This window comes from Dendrobates tinctorius, unplaced genomic scaffold, assembly GCF_039654945.1.
Source record: "Dendrobates tinctorius isolate UK_male_01 unplaced genomic scaffold, ASM3965494v1 ptg000093l, whole genome shotgun sequence".
NCBI lineage: Eukaryota > Metazoa > Chordata > Amphibia > Anura > Dendrobatidae > Dendrobates > Dendrobates tinctorius.
This window is the reverse complement of record NW_027361761.1, coordinates 4,066,458-4,081,340: the sequence shown is the minus strand read 5'-3', so window position 1 is coordinate 4,081,340 and position 14,883 is coordinate 4,066,458. Positions and strand designations below refer to the sequence as shown.

Genomic DNA, 14,883 nt, shown 5'->3' with positions numbered 1-14,883 from the left:
CTAGCTATAGGTGATATTACAGAGACTGTATCGCAAAATCCATATACCGTCGAGATATAATAATCATATCACTGTGTAGGCAATGAAGCCAGCTTTCTAAACCCCCAAGATTCACGATTCTCGGACTTCCAGAAACTGAGATATGGATTGCTCCCAAATGGAGTGTCCTAAGTATGGCATACTTGGAGTTGTTTCACTCTATTCGGTAAATTACAAACAATGGTACCCTACGGGTGGTTATGCGAGCTTTTCTCATCCCGATATAGTTAGTATAAGGTTTTAGTATAGTTTCAACTTAGAGAGAAGGGGGGTGGAAACTCCGCAGCCGGCCCCTTTTGCTGAGGTCACACAGCCTAGACCATAAGGGATGCGAGGGGACAATGAGCTCAGTTCAGCCGAAGTCCTCATGCCAGAGAGATGTGCCGATGAGTGGGGACGTTTAGTTAAGCGCCCCTCCCCCAGCCACATGGTCTGCCTTATACCAACTACGCACATGTGAGTGTTACTTTCTGTTCTTTCATCCACTTTGTTTTATATTTGTATTTGTACATATGCAATGTCTCAACTTTATAACAATTTTTATGTAATCACTGCCCACTTTGGGAATAAATGATAAAATCTATTAGTGTGCCTCCATGCTCTAAGAAACAAACTATGCGCCTTTTTTTTAGATAATCGCTACTAATTTGAGGGGTTTGCCGCCGACCCTATTAATTAATTCTTTGATCAAGTAAAGCGTGGCTGGTGGCAGCGTGGTGTGCGAGGTTGGCTAGGCTAGCTGGCAGTACAGACGGGTCTTACATGCTGAATGAGGAGCTGCGGCCACAGCATTGATAATTCCCTTTCTGCAGTAGTCTAATTGCCCGTGCACAGCAAGCAGCCCATCCGGCGACTAATTACCCTAGGTGCAGTTCCCTGACTGACCTGAGGGTAAGGGGGGGCGCCTGAGAGCTGCGAGTTCCAAAGTGGAACTGAGAAGGTGGGATATACATAAATCCCCGCAGTTCTTGGAAGGTTGTTAGCAGTGGTGGGGCATCCAAAATAACCCCCTGCGGTAAATTGTTAGAGCAAGATTAGCTTGCTGTATTTTTGTCACGTGGTGCCGGTGGTGGGATAACTAAGATAAGCGCCACTGTGCCTGTGATAGCCGTATGCCGGCAGTGCGTTGCGTCCCTCTGTCCGCTGACAAACCCGTGTCGGTGGTGGGATCGTGACATATTGGTGGCACAGGGTCCGCTGTCCATCGCAATTTGGCGACAGTGGTCCGCCGTTCCTCACAGAGAGATTATTACAGGACGGGAGAAATTATTACAGGAAGAGGCCAGGATAAGGGGAGATTATTACAGGACGGGAGAAATTATTACAGGAAGAGGCCAGGATAGGGGAGATTATTACAGGACGGGAGAAATTATTACAGGAAGAGGCCAGGATAGGGGAGATTATTACAGGATGGGAGAAATTATTACAGGAAGAGGCCAGGATAGAGGAGATTACAGGATGGGAGAAATTATTACAGGAAGAGGCCAGGATAGGGGAGATTATTACAGGACGGGAGAAATCATTACAGGAAGAGGCCAGGATAGGGAAGATTATTACAGGATGGGAGAAGTTATTACAGGAAGAGGCCAGGATAGAGGAGATTATTAGAGGACGGGAGAAATCATTACAGGAAGAGGCCAGGATAGGGGAGATTATTACAGGATGGGAGAAGTTATTACAGGAAGAGGCCAGGATAGAGGAGATTACAGGACGGGAGAAATTATTACAGGAAGAGGCCAGCATAGGGGAGATTATTACAGGACAGGAGAAGTTATTACAGGAAGAGGCCAGGATAGGGGAGATTATTAGAGGACGGGAGAAATCATTACAGGAAGAGGCCAGGATAGGGGAGATTATTACAGGAAGGGAGAAGTTATTACAGGAAGAGGCCAGGATAGAGGAGATTACAGGACGGGAGAAATTATTACAGGAAGAGGCCGGCATAGGGGAGATTATTACAGGACGGGAGAAGTTATTACAGGAAGAGGCCAGGATAGGGAAGATTATTACAGGATGGGAGAAGTTATTACAGGAAGAGGCCAGGATAGGGGAGATTATTACAGGACGGGAGAACTTATTACAGGAAGAGGCCAGGATAGAGGAGATTATTACAGGACGGGATAACTTATTACAGGAAGAGGCCAGGATAGAGGAGATTATTACAGGATGGGAGAAATTAAGAGGCCAGGATAGGGGAGATTATTACAGGATGGGAGAAGTTATTACAGGAAGAGGCCAGGATAGAGGAGATTACAGGACGGGAGAAATTATTACAGGAAGAGGCCAGCATAGGGGAGATTATTACAGGATGGGAGAAGTTATTACAGGAAGAGGCCAGGATAGAGGAGATTATTACAGGACGGGAGAAGTTGTTACAGGAAGAGGCCAGGATAGGGGAGATTATTACAGGACGGGAGAAATTATTACAGAAAGAGGCCAGGATAGGGGAGATTATTACAGGAAGGGAGAAATTATTACAGGGAGAGGCCAGGATAGAGGAGATTATTACAGGACGGGAGAACTTATAACAGGAAGAGGCCAGGATAGAGGAGATTATTACAGGACGGGAGAACTTATTACAGGAAGAGGCCAGGATAGAGGAGATTATTACAGGACGGGAGAAATTATTACAGGAAGAGGCCAGGATAGAGGAGATTATTACAGGACTGGGGAAATTATTACAGGAAGAGGCCAGGAAAGAGGAGATTATTACAGGACGGGAGAAGTTATTACAGGAAGAGGCCAGGATAGAGAAGATTATTACAGGATGGGAGAAGTTATTACAGGAAGAGGCCAGGATAGGGGAGATTATTACAGGACGGGAGAAATTATTACAGGAAGAGGCCAGGATAGGGGAGATTATTACAGGACGGGAGAAATTATTACAGGAAGAGGCCAGGATAGGGGAGATTATTACAGGATGGGAGAAATTATTACAGGAAGAGGCCAGGATAGAGGAGATTACAGGATGGGAGAAATTATTACAGGAAGAGGCCAGGATAGGGGAGATTATTACAGGACGGGAGAAATCATTACAGGAAGAGGCCAGGATAGGGAAGATTATTACAGGATGGGAGAAGTTATTACAGGAAGAGGCCAGGATAGAGGAGATTATTAGAGGACGGGAGAAATCATTACAGGAAGAGGCCAGGATAGGGGAGATTATTACAGGATGGGAGAAGTTATTACAGGAAGAGGCCAGGATAGAGGAGATTACAGGACGGGAGAAATTATTACAGGAAGAGGCCAGCATAGGGGAGATTATTACAGGACAGGAGAAGTTATTACAGGAAGAGGCCAGGATAGGGGAGATTATTAGAGGACGGGAGAAATCATTACAGGAAGAGGCCAGGATAGGGGAGATTATTACAGGAAGGGAGAAGTTGTTACAGGAAGAGGCCAGGATAGAGGAGATTACAGGACGGGAGAAATTATTACAGGAAGAGGCCGGCATAGGGGAGATTATTACAGGACGGGAGAAGTTATTACAGGAAGAGGCCAGGATAGGGAAGATTATTACAGGATGGGAGAAGTTATTACAGGAAGAGGCCAGGATAGGGGAGATTATTACAGGACGGGAGAACTTATTACAGGAAGAGGCCAGGATAGAGGAGATTATTACAGGACGGGATAACTTATTACAGGAAGAGGCCAGGATAGAGGAGATTATTACAGGATGGGAGAAATTAAGAGGCCAGGATAGGGGAGATTATTACAGGATGGGAGAAGTTATTACAGGAAGAGGCCAGGATAGAGGAGATTACAGGACGGGAGAAATTATTACAGGAAGAGGCCAGCATAGGGGAGATTATTACAGGATGGGAGAAGTTATTACAGGAAGAGGCCAGGATAGAGGAGATTATTACAGGACGGGAGAAGTTGTTACAGGAAGAGGCCAGGATAGGGGAGATTATTACAGGACGGGAGAAATTATTACAGAAAGAGGCCAGGATAGGGGAGATTATTACAGGAAGGGAGAAATTATTACAGGGAGAGGCCAGGATAGAGGAGATTATTACAGGACGGGAGAACTTATAACAGGAAGAGGCCAGGATAGAGGAGATTATTACAGGACGGGAGAACTTATTACAGGAAGAGGCCAGGATAGAGGAGATTATTACAGGACGGGAGAAATTATTACAGGAAGAGGCCAGGATAGAGGAGATTATTACAGGACTGGGGAAATTATTACAGGAAGAGGCCAGGAAAGAGGAGATTATTACAGGACGGGAGAAGTTATTACAGGAAGAGGCCAGGATAGAGGAGATTATTACAGGATGGGAGAAGTTATTACAGGAAGAGGCCAGGATAGGGGAGATTATTACAGGACGGGAGAAATCATTACAGGAAGAGGCCAGGATAGGGAAGATTATTACAGGATGGGAGAAGGTATTACAGGAAGAGGCCAGGATAGAGGAGATTATTAGAGGACGGGAGAAATCATTACAGGAAGAGGCCAGGATAGGGGAGATTATTACAGGATGGGAGAAGTTATTACAGGAAGAGGCCAGGATAGAGGAGATTACAGGACGGGAGAAATTATTACAGGAAGAGGCCAGCATAGGGGAGATTATTACAGGACGGGAGAAGTTATTACAGGAAGAGGCCAGGATAGGGGAGATTATTAGAGGACGGGAGAAATCATTACAGGAAGAAGCCAGGATAGGGGAGATTATTACAGGAAGGGAGAAGTTATTACAGGAAGAGGCCAGGATAGAGGAGATTACAGGACGGGAGAAATTTTTACAGGAAGAGGCCGGCATAGGGGAGATTATTACAGGACGGGAGAAGTTATTACAGGACGAGGCCAGGATAGGGAAGATTATTACAGGATGGGAGAAGTTATTATAGGAAGAGAAGTGAACAACTGGCTACGTCGATGGTGCCGTCAGCAACGATTTGGATTTCTGGATCACGGAGTGAACTACTTATACGATGGGCTACTTGCTAGAGATGGGGTGCACCTTACGAAGACTGGAAAGCATGTATTTGGAAGTCGCCTTGCTACACTTGTAAGGAGAGCTTTAAACTAGAACAACATGGGAAGGGAAGCAAAAGACCAGAAAAAGCCATACACCTGACAAATGCTATTGAGAACTCTGCTATTAGAAGTGGAAAGGAAGAACAAAGACAAAAGAATCTAATTAATAAAAATATTGGAGAAAGAGAAACCAATCACAAACTAAAATGTTTCTATACTAATGCACAAAGCATGGGCAACAAACAAGGAGAATTGGAACTACTAACACAGGAACAGAAATATGATGTCATTGGAATCACTGAAACTTGGTGGGACAATACACGTGATTGGAATACAAGGCTAGAAGGATACAACTTATTTGCAAGAAACAGACTTGATAAACGAGGAGGAGGTGTCGCATTGTATGTTCGAAACGCGTATATCTGCACAGAGATTGAAGCTTCAGAGACTGGGAGTTCTGTGGAAACTGTTTGGGTAAGAATACAAGGACAGAACAATGGAAAGGACACCATTGTAGGCATTTACTACAGGCCGCCTGTGCAAGCCGAATATATAGATGAACTCTTTATGCATCAGATGGCCAAGTTCTCCAAAAAATATGACATAGTTGTCATGGGAGATTTCAACTATCCAGACATTTGTTGGGATTCTCTCTCAGGCAAAACTAACAGGTCAAGGAAATTCTTATCCTCTCTTGCTGACAACTTTATCTTCCAAAAGGTAAGGGAGAAGACAAGGGGAACTGCTACCTTGGATCTAATCCTTATAAACAGGGAGGAAATGGTTGAGGAGGTAAAAGTGGCTGGGACCCTAGGAGGTAGCGACCATGCTATTTTAGAATTTTGGATTACTAGAGGTGGAAGACCTGTGAAGACTCAGACGTCAAGGTTAGATTTCAGAAAGGCAGATTTTAAGGGATTCAGAAAGAGAATTGGAGGGATCCAATGGCTGGATATCCTTAAAGACAAAAATGTCCAGGAAGGATGGGAAATCTTGAAAAATGAAATTCTCAAAGCACAGTTGTTAACAATTCCGAAAAGAGGGAAGAATAGGAAGCATTTAAGGAAACCAGGATGGATGAACACAGAACTTAAGCACATGCTAAAAAGGAAGAAAAAAATGTTTATAAAATGGAAAGAGGGAGGCATATCTAAAGAAGAATATAATGCTGTCTGCAGAACCTGCAGGGCACAAATCAGATTAGCTAAAGATGAAAATGAACTGAGGCTTGCAAGAGATGTCAAAAGCAATAATAAAGGATTTTGGGGATATGTCAAAAGTAAAAGAAAAGTCAAAGATGCTATAGGATTTTTACAGGATGAAAATGATGAAATGGTAAGACAGGATGTTGAGAAGGCTGAACTTTTAAATTCCTATTTTGCATCTGTTTTCTCTCAGAAAGGAAATGCAACATCAACTGTTATTCACTGTCCTATTAAGGGAATAGAAGAATCCAGGATATCTATAAACAGAAAGATAGTGAGGAAACACTTAGCTAACCTAAATGAATTCAAGTCTCCAGGTCCAGATGAATTACACCCCAGAGTACTGAAGGAGATAGCAGAAGAAATTGTTGAACCCCTCTCCATAATCTTTGAAAATTCTTGGAGAACAGGAGAAGTGCCAGAAGACTGGAGAAGAGCAAATGTTGTTCCTATCTTCAAAAAGGGGAAGAAGGTGGACCCAGGCAACTATAGGCCGGTGAGTCTGACTTCTATACCAGGAAAGATCTTTGAACAAATTATTAAACAACATGTATGTCAATACCTGGATAAGAATGAAGTGATTAAACAGAGTCAGCATGGGTTTCTAACTAATAAGTCATGTCAGACTAACTTAATTTCCTTCTATGACGGTATCACTGATTGGGTGGATCAAGGAAATGCTGTAGATATAGTATATCTTGACTTCAGCAAAGCATTTGACAAAGTCTCTCATACAATCCTTATTGAAAAAATGACTAAGTATGGAATGGACAAGGCAACTGTTAGGTGGATTCATAACTGGCTTAGTGATCGGACCCAAAGAGTGGTCGTAAATGGCTGCACATCCAGTTGGAAGAATGTCTCAAGTGGGGTACCACAGGGCTCTGTCCTGGGCCCTGTATTGTTCAACATCTTTATCAACGATTTAGATGAAGGAATTGAGGGTAAACTGATTAAATTTGCTGATGACACAAAGCTAGGAGGGATAGCTAATACTAGAGACGAGAGAGAGAGGATTCAAAAAGATTTAAATAAACTGGAGAAGTGGGCAGCAACTAACAGAATGGTTTTTAACAGGGAGAAATGCAAAGTACTACATCTGGGCAATAAAAATGAAAAAAGCATATATAGAATGGGAGGAATAGGGCTAAGTGACAGCACATGTGAAAAAGACTTGGGTATACTAATAGATCACAGACTGAATATGAGTCAACAGTGTGATGCAGCAGCAAAAAAGGCAAATGCAATTCTAGGATGTATTAACAGAAGCATACAGTCTAGATCACGTGAAGTCATTATTTCCCTCTACTCCTCTTTGGTCAGACCTCATCTGGAATATTGTGTCCAGTTTTGGGCACCACATTTTAAAAAAGACATCAACAAACTGGAGCAAGTTCAGAAAAGAGCGACCAGAATGGTGACCGGTCTGCAAACCCTGTCTTATGAGGAAAGGTTGCAGGATTTGGGAATGTTTAGTTTGCAAAAGAGAAGACTGAGAGGAGACTTAATAGCTGTCTACAAATATCTAAAGGGCTGTCACATTGTAGAAGGATCAACTTTATTCTCATTTGCACAAGGAAAGACTAGAAGCAATGGGATGAAGCTGAATGGGAAGAGACACAGATTAGATATTAGAAAAAACTTTTTGACAGTTAGAGTGATCAATGAGTGGAACAGGCTGCCACGAGAAGTGGTGAGTTCTCCTTCAATGGAAGTCTTCAAACAGAGGCTGGACAGACATCTGACTGGGATGATTTAGCGAATCCTGCTTTGAGCAGGGGGTTGGACCAGATGGCCCAGGAGGTCCCTTCCAACTCTACGATTCTATGATTCTATGATTCTATGATTCTAAGAGGCCAGGATAGGGGAGATTATTACAGGACGGGAGAACTTATTACAGGAAGAGGCCAGGATAGAGGAGATTATTACAGGACGGGATAACTTATTACAGGAAGAGGCCAGGATAGAGGAGATTATTACAGGATGGGAGAAATTAAGAGGCCAGGATAGGCGAGATTATTACAGGATGGGAGAAGTTATTACAGGAAGAGGCCAGGATAGAGGAGATTACAGGACGGGAGAAATTATTACAGGAAGAGGCCAGCATAGGGGAGATTATTACAGGACGGGAGAAATTATTACAGAAAGAGGCCAGGATAGGGGAGATTATTACAGGAAGGGAGAAATTATAACAGGGAGAGGCCAGGATAGAGGAGATTATTACAGGACAGGAGAACTTATAACAGGAAGAGGCCAGGATAGGGGAGATTATTACAGGACGGGAGAACTTATTACAGAAAGAGGCCAGGATAGAGGAGATTATTACAGGACGGGAGAAGTTATTACAGGAAGAGGCCAGGATAGGGGAGATTATTACAGGATGGGAGAAATTATTACAGGAAGAGGCCAGGATAGAGGAGATTATTACAGGACGGGAGAAATTATTACAGGAAGAGGCCAGGATAGGGGAGATTATTACAGGACGGGAGAAATTATTACAGGAAGAGGCCAGGATAGGGGAGATTTTTACAGGACGGGAGAAGTTATTACAGGAAGAGGCCGGGATAGGGGAGATTATTACAGGACGGGATAAGTTATTACAGGAAGAGGCCAGGATAGGGGAGATTACAGGACGGGAGAAATTATTACAGGAAGAGGCCAGGATAGGGGAGATTATTACAGGACAGAAGAAGTTATTACAGGAAGAGGCCAGGATAGGGGAGATTATTACAGGACGGGAGAAGTTATTACAGGAAGTGGCCAGGATAGGGGAGATTATTACAGGATGGGAGAAATTATTACAGGAAGAGGCCAGGATAGAGGAGATTATTACAGGATGGGAGAAATTATTACAGGAAGAGGCCAGGATAGGGGAGATTATTACAGGATGGGAGAAGTTATTACAAGAAGAGGCCAGGATAGGGGAGATTATTACAGGACAGGGAGAAATTATTACAGGAAGAGGCCAGGATAGGGGAGATTATTACAGGATGGGAGAAGTTATTACAGGAAGAGGCCAGGATAGGGGAGATTATTACAGGACGGGAGAAGTTATTACAGGAAGAGGCCAGGATAGGGGAGATTACAGGACAGGAAAAGTTATTACAGAAAGAAGCCAGGATAGGGGAGATTATTACAGGACGGGAGAAGTTATTACAGGAAGTGGCCAGGATAGGGGAGCTTATTACAGGATGGGAGAAATTATTACTGGAAGAGGCCAGGATAGAGGAGATTATTACAGGATGGGAGAAATTATTACAGGAAGAGGCCAGGATAGGGGAGATTATTACAGGACGGGAGAAGTTATTACAGGAAGAGGCCAGGATAGGGGAGATTATTACAGGACGGGAGAAGTTATTACAGGAAGAGGCCAGGATAGGGGAGATTATTACAGGACAGGAGAAATTATTACAAGAGAAGGCCAGGATAGGGGCGATTATTACAGGATGCGAGAAATTATTACAAGATGGGGCCAGGATGGGGGACATTATGACAGAACGGGAGAAATTATTACATGAGGGGACATTGTTCCAGGAAGAGGACAGGATAGTGGACATTAGTACAGGGAGAGGCCAGGACGGGGGACATTATTACATGATGAGGGACAGGATGGGGGGACATTATTACATGATGAGGGCCAGGATGGGGGACATTATTACAAGATGGGAGCCAGGATGGGGGGACATTATTACATGATGAGGGCCATGATGAGGGACATTATTACATGATGGGGGCCAGGATGGAGGACATTATTAAAGTATAAGGCCAGGATGGGGGGACATTATTACATGATGGGGGCCATGATGGGGGCCAGGAAGGAGGACATTATTAAAGTATAAGGCCAGGATGGGGGGACATAATTTCAGGAAGAGGCCAGGATGGGGGACATTATTACATGATGAGGGCCATGATGGGGGTGCATAATTACATGATGGGGGCCAGGATGGGGGGACATTATTACATGATTAGGGCCATGATGGGGGACGTTATTACATGATGGGGGCCATGATGGGGGTACATAATTACATGATGGGGGCCAGGATGGGGAACATTATTACAGGAAGAGGCCAGGATGGGGGACATTATTACAGGGAGAGGCCAGGATGGGGGACATTATTACTTGATGAGGGACAGGATGGGGGGACATTATTACATGATGAGGGCCAGGATGGGGGGACATTATTACATGATGAGGGCCAGGATGGGGGTACATTATTACATGATGAGGGCCAGAATGGGGGACATTATTACAAGATGGGAGCCAGGATGGGGGGACATTATTACATGATTAGGGCCATGATGGGGAACGTTATTACATGATGGGGGCCATGATGGGGGTACATAATTACATGATGGGGGCCATGATGCGGGTACATTATTACATGATGGGGGCCAGGATGGGAAACATTATTACAGGAAGAGGCCAGGATGGGGAACATTATTACAGGGAGAGGCCAGGATGGGGGACATTATCACAGGGAGAGGCCAGGATGGGGGACATTATTACTTGATGAGGGACAGGATGGGGGGACATTATTACATGATGAGGGCCAGGATGGGGGGACATTATTACATGATGAGGGCCAGAATGGGGGACATTATTACAAGATGGGAGCCAAGATGGGGGGACATTATTACATGATTAGGGCCATGATGGGGGACGTTATTACATGATGGGGGCCAGGATGGAGGGCATTATTAAAGTATAAGGCCAGGATGGGGGGGACATTATTTCAGGAAGAGGCCAGGACAGGGGACATTATTACATGCTGGAGGCCATGATGGGGTACATTATTACAGGAACGGGCCAGGATGGGGACATTACTGCAGCATGGGGAACATGCTTTTAGAGATAGAAAGTGCAATGTGCAGTATGTTGGGTCATTAGATAAACACGTAGGTAGGTACAGGCAGAACAAGGTGGGATATTGTCTGAGAGCAATGGGTTGAAAAAAGAGCAAAGTGAGCTGGCAGTCAAGTAGCGCTGGTGATGGGACGCAACCATAGAACATGAGTTATAAGTGACATAGGTATGTGACATTTGGCACTGTCTTCTCTGTTGATGACCCACAATGATTTACTGTGATGGTTGGTTGAATTTTTACAAGTACAGACTAGCCCTACAGTACACTGACTGCATTACTCACTGCATATTTCACTGATCCTACACTCCACATCATATAACGTCCTGCACTTGTGATTAAAACACAATTTGTCTATCTCTACCCTGGTCCATGTGAGGTGAATGTGCGGTGGCCTCACCAAAGTGACCGGCTGACCAATGTTTTCTACATGTTCACAGGACACTGAGAGGACCAACATTACAATATATTTTATTTATTATTTCTTTATTTCTTATAATCAACAGATCACTATTTTGTGGTTTGAATTCCCTGATAATGAATAAAACCCAGATGAGTCACCACCACAGGCAGAATAATAACTCTCTCCAGCATCCGGATAAATAACAGATCCGAGGAGGATACAATGATTCCTGTATCATTTATATCATAACAAACAACAAAAAGTGAGCAGAGTACTGACAAAGAAAGTTTCCACTTATATTATTGTAAATAGAGAGGAGTATTATAGTATATTCTTGTACATAGGGGGCACTATTATAGTAGTTATATTCTTGTATATAGGGGCAGTATTATAGTAGTTATATTCTTGTACATAGGAGCAGTATTATAGTAGTTATATTCTTGTACATAGGGGCAGTATTATAGTAGTTATATTCTTGTACATAGGAGCAGTATTATAGTAGTTATATTCTTGTACATAGGGGCAGTATAATAGTAGTTATATTCTTGTACATAGGAGCAGTATTATAGTAGTTATATTCTTGTACATAGGATCAGTATTATAGTAGTTATATTCTTGTACATAGGGGCAGTATAATAGTAGTTATATTCTTGTACATAGGGGCAGTATTATAGTAGTTATATTCTTATACATAGGGGGCAGTATTATAGTAGATATATTCTTGTACATAGGGGGCAGTATTATAGTAGTTATATTCTTGAACAGAGGAGCAGTAATATAGTAGTTATATTCTTGTACATAGGGGCAGTATTATAGTAGTTATATTCTTATACATAGGGGGCAGTATTATAGTAGATATATTCTTGAACAGAGGAGCAGTATTATAGTAGTTATATTGTTGTACATAGGAGCAGTGTTATAGTAGTTATATTCTTATACATAGGGGGCAGTATTATAGTAGATATATTCTTGTACATAGGGGGCAGTATTATAGTAGTTATATTCTTGAACAGAGGAGCAGTAATATAGTAGTTATATTCTTGTACATAGGGGCAGTATTATAGTAGTTATATTCTTATACATAGGGGGCAGTATTATAGTAGATATATTCTTGAACAGAGGAGCAGTATTATAGTAGTTATATTGTTGTACATAGGAGCAGTGTTATAGTAGTTATATTCTTATACATAGGGGGCAGTATTATAGTAGATATATTCTTGTACATAGAGGCAGTATTATAGTAGTTATATTCTTGTACATAGGGGCAATATTATAGTAGTTATATTCTTGTACATAGGGGCAGTATTATAGTAGTTATATTCTTGTACATAGGAGCAGTATTATAGTAGTTATATTCTTGCACATAGGGAGCAGTATTATAGTAGTTATATTCTTGTACATAGGGGGCAGTATTATAGTAGTTATATTCTTGTACATAGGGAGCAGTATTATAGTAGTTATATTCTTGTACATAGGGACAGTATTATAGTAGTTATATTCTTGTACATAGGGGCAGTATTATAGTAGTTATATTCTTGCACATAGGGAGCAGTATTATAGTAGTTATATTCTTGTACATAGGGGGCAGTATTATAGTAGTTATATTCTTGTACATAGGGAGCAGTATTATAGTAGTTATATTCTTGTACATAGGGGCAGTATTATAGTAGTTATATTCTTGTACATAGGGGCAGTATTATAGTAGTTATATTCTTGCACATAGGAGCAGTATTATAGTAGTTATATTCTTGTACATAGGGGCAGTATTATAGTAGTTATATTCTTGTACATAGGAGGCAGTATTATAGTAGATATATTCTTGTACATAGGAGCAGTATTATAGTAGTTATATTCTTGTACATAGGGGGCAGTATTATAGTAGTTATATTCTTGTACATAGGGGCAGTATTATAGTAGTGATATTCTTGTACATAGGAGCAGTATTATAGTAGTTATATTCTTGTGGATAGGGGCAGTATTATAGTAGTTATATTCTTGTCTTGAATAATGTTAATATATTGAAAATGTTATTACATGTGCTTTTCTCAGGGCGTTGTGCAGCTTTAAGTATTTGGTAGATTGCTCAATCTCTGTGCTTTTCTGGAGCTACAAGCCTCTGGCCATGAGACGATGCTTAGAATGGCATTTTTTCACATATGAAGTGTTTTCTGTATAACAGGACTCTTATTAGGATGATGAGAGAACATGGCAGAACATAGGACCCCGACACAGCTCTGCCTCTGCAGGGAGGTACAATGTAGATGTGTCCTCAGCCTCTGTGAATGAAAAGGACAGGGAAGCAGAATTGGAATAGCTCTTCTGTCTCCTGGCAACTCTCCTGAGCAACAAAAAGTCATTTAAAAAAAAAAAAAAAAAAAAAGAAGGGGACACATAGAAAATGGGGAGGTACAACTGTGAATGAATGCAGATTGAGAGGAGACTCCGCAGCCACAATGACCTGGAGGCTGGGAGGGAATCCAGACTGTAGCATCTCCTGAGCGGCACATCCCAAGAAAGGGAAGAAGCGCAGGGCGGCGGAAACCCCGGATCCTCCCGGCATCACACTCCAGGTATGTGCCGCCACATATCACGCGTCTTACCGTAACCTCCGTCACGTGCAAATTGATCCAGAAAAAGACAAAAAACCCTGAATGGTGGAGTCCAATGCCATCCACCTGTGCAGCCGTCAATGGCAGCACCATCCATCTGCCCGCTGCCAGCCCCACCAATTGTTAAGGTCTACACCATTACGTCATGTCATACCAATCCCAGATCTTTTCTTAATCATTCCCAATGTCTTTATTTCTTGTCCCTTTAACCAGAGCTTGGTCTTTTATATTGAAAAGTTCTGTAATTTTCTATTATTCTTCATGTGTCAATTTCGCACCGTTTGCAAGATCTCTGCTTGCTGCCGGCAGATATGATCACGCGATGCTTCCCTTAGGCTGTGTGCACACGTTGCGGATTCTGCTGCGTTTCCGCAGCGGTTTTCGCCCTGTGGAAACGTAGCAGTTCCGCTGTGCTCACGCTGCGTTTTTTTCTGCGTGGTTTTGCTGCGGTTTACAAACCGCAGCATGTCAATTGTTTGAGTGGTTTCCGCAGCGGTTTCACACCTTTAACATAGTAGAGGTGTAAAATCGCAGGAAAACCGCAGGTCACTTTACCTGCGGTTTTACCTGCGGATCCGCGCGGAAAAACCCGCAGGTGAATCTGCAACGTGTGCACATAGCCTTATGGCTACATTCATATCCAGAATTCTATAAATGTAAACAGAATCTACACAATTCTCTGTCCTGTGCTGGACTGATACATTGTAACAATACCCTCAGCTCTGTGGGAAGGACTGAGACAAGAGAAGAGATTTTATTTTACTATCTATTTTCTTTATTATTT

The 14,883-nt window shown here is 42.6% G+C and overlaps 2 protein-coding genes across 2 annotated transcripts in view; one reads left to right on the top strand and one right to left on the bottom strand.

Annotated features, from left to right (window-relative positions):
* The window catches only part of BLK (BLK proto-oncogene, Src family tyrosine kinase), a 181,809-nt gene that overhangs the window by 165,176 nt on the left and 1,750 nt on the right, over window positions 1–14,883 (bottom strand). The gene's annotated exons all lie outside the window — the stretch shown is intronic.
* FAM167A (family with sequence similarity 167 member A) overlaps window positions 13,684–14,883 on the top strand; it is a 53,184-nt gene continuing 51,984 nt past the window's right edge. Inside the window, exon 1 of the mRNA XM_073586383.1 lies at window positions 13,684–14,060. The gene's annotated coding sequence lies outside the window, so the exon portion shown is untranslated. The remainder of the gene's footprint in view (window positions 14,061–14,883) is intronic.